The sequence below is a fragment of the Bison bison genome, unplaced genomic scaffold, assembly GCF_000754665.1.
Source record: "Bison bison bison isolate TAMUID 2011002044 unplaced genomic scaffold, Bison_UMD1.0 scf7180017858301, whole genome shotgun sequence".
NCBI lineage: Eukaryota > Metazoa > Chordata > Mammalia > Artiodactyla > Bovidae > Bison > Bison bison.
The window spans coordinates 3,525-6,075 of NW_011488874.1; positions in this window are offsets into that span (position 1 = coordinate 3,525).

Here is a 2,551-nt window from a genome sequence, read left to right on the forward strand (position 1 = left end):
CTCCAGCTCTGTGTGCTGCTGAGTGGTGCTGAGACGGGGTTCTGCCAACCCCATTTTCACTCTGCCATCTGGCTCCCTGGGAGGGTCGGCCAGCAGGGTTGGTGGGGGGCGACAGGTGATCTGGAAGCAAGACAACTGGCTGTACCTTCCTGTCTGTTCCTGCTCCTCTCAGGGTCACCCCCATGACTGCCCTTTCACACAACAGGGATAGGGACGTGTGACTTCAGTAGGAGCAATTGGTCCATAATGTGGCTCACCTCCAAACTCCAAGGGCTGTCTCCATGGCTGCCCACAGAAAGACCAGCATCAGTAAACTGGGGAACTCTCTCCTAAGGGATCTGAGCCCTGGGGGAAGTTGTTGGGGAGGACAGGGTAGAAGGGCCTCCTCTCAGATCCTGACCCTGTGGTGCAGGCTCATCAGTTTTTCCCAACTTCACTGTGAGGAGTCTCAGTTTCATGCACCCTTCCCCTGACATCCTTGAGGAACCTCACAGAGCTGGACAGCACCTTTCCTCAGAAGTCTGAGCCCAAGCTCTGAGGCCTCCTCTTCCAAAGTCATGGGTTCTAGGAGCTGAGGTATCTTCCAGAGTTTTTTCCAGAAAGACCAGTGCCCCAATCTTCCTACCAGGGTGCCCTCCTTCTGGTCCCATTGCTCCCTTTTTGTCTTTTTTGGACTCCAGATAATTCTATCAAGCTCCCTCTAATGAAAATAATAAGTGGACCCTGCCTAATATTCAGGTGAGTTGTGCTGTCTTTGTTTTTTAAGGTCTTTCCTTTTGCTTTGGTTCTGTAAAGCCTTACTGTTACTGCTTGTGTGTGTATTTGCATATCTCATGTGTGTGTGTGCACACGCATCTGAGTATGAGTCTGTCTGTGTGTGTGTGAACGTATTATGCTTGGAGTTTAGCACATTGAGGTGACATTTTCCCTCACGTTGGAAATTTTCTATTTGTGAAATTGTCGGCTCTTTGCTCCTTCTGTATGCATGTTCTGTATCCCCTCTCTCTCTTCAATTGACCATCTCTTATGTGGCTAGGTGTACACACATTTTAAAAGTGAATATTTCCTTTTCTGAATAAAAATGTACCTCAGAAGACATGCCAAACATTTCAAATGTATCCTCGCTGCATTCTATGCAATGGTATGGAACCATTTTCTACACTTGCTTTCTGTTTGTTCATGTAGCCTAATGTTTCCTATTCCTTTCCTATCCCCTCAGCATCTTTGTAAAATTAAGATTTTGGTGCCTGTGGACATGTAAATGTGTGATCCCCGTACTGACTTACAAAGTGATTTGAAAAGTAACGTCTGCCCTCACCACACATTTCCATCCTTGTTCCTCTTCTGTTTCTGATGGAACCATGTCATGACATGCGTGTTTGCCTTTCTAGACTTTTCCACTGCATTTACACGTCTTTCATGTCCTCTGGTAAGTTGTATAGCATCAGACTTGTTGATTGGAGAAATAAAAGCTCTGTGCCATCATGTTCTTGGGTCCCTCACCTAAGGCACAACTGGAATAGAACAAGAGGTGCACCGGGACCTAGGAACTTGAAGCTTGTGCATTTGAGAGCTTTACCTCTCCATGTTCTCAAATTGACAGTGAAGTTCTGGCAGCAGGGCGACTGTTAATACGGCCTCCGGTCTGTTGTCCTCTGTGCATTCTGTCTCTACAGACATGTTTGATTTGATTGTGAACTGAAACATTGGATGCATGTTCATTTTTCCAAGCCCTCTGAAAATTCAGGCTACTTTAAAGGTTAGTTCAAAGTTCTGTTGTTAACACATAGTTCCTCCTGTGCATAAGGTGATCCATACTGACAAGTCATTATCTACCTTGTTGTCATTTGTCATCCACCTTACCTGTAAGAGTATTGCACACCAGTTAGTGCAAAATATGAAAAGAAATTCTTCTGCATGTCTGTGTACCAAACCTGAATGGAAGGTATTTGGGCAATGTGCCAAAGCGAATGCTGGGAGGGACATTTAATGCGTAATATTGTCACTTAACACCCTTCCCTTCTGATGGTCCCGCTTAAGGAGCATTGCTGTAGTAATCAGAAAAAAAGAACTACAATTGGCATCTTGGTTGTGCAGTGAAAGCACTCAAAGAAAGTGTTTCATTCTTGAAAGAATGTACACAAAAGTAAATACGAGAGAATACTGAAGTAGGTCGTACAATTTTTAGAAACTTTGTAGTATATAGCACAGTTCAGTTCAATTCAGTCGCTCAGTCGTGTCCGACTCTTTTCCACCCCATGAATCGCAGCACGCCAGGCCTCCCTGTCCATCACCATCTCCCGGAGTTCACTTAGACCCAAGCCCATCGAGTCAGTCCATCCAGCCATCTCATCCTCTGTCGGGCCCTTCTCCTCCTGCCCCCAATCCCTCCCAGCAACAGAGTCTTTGCCAATGAGTCAACTCTTCGCATGAGATGGCCAAAGTACTGGAGTTTCAGCTTTAGCATCATTCCTTCCAAAGAAATCCCAGGGCTGATCTCCTTCAGAATGGACTGGTTGGATCTCCTTGCAGTCCAAGGGACTCTCAAGAG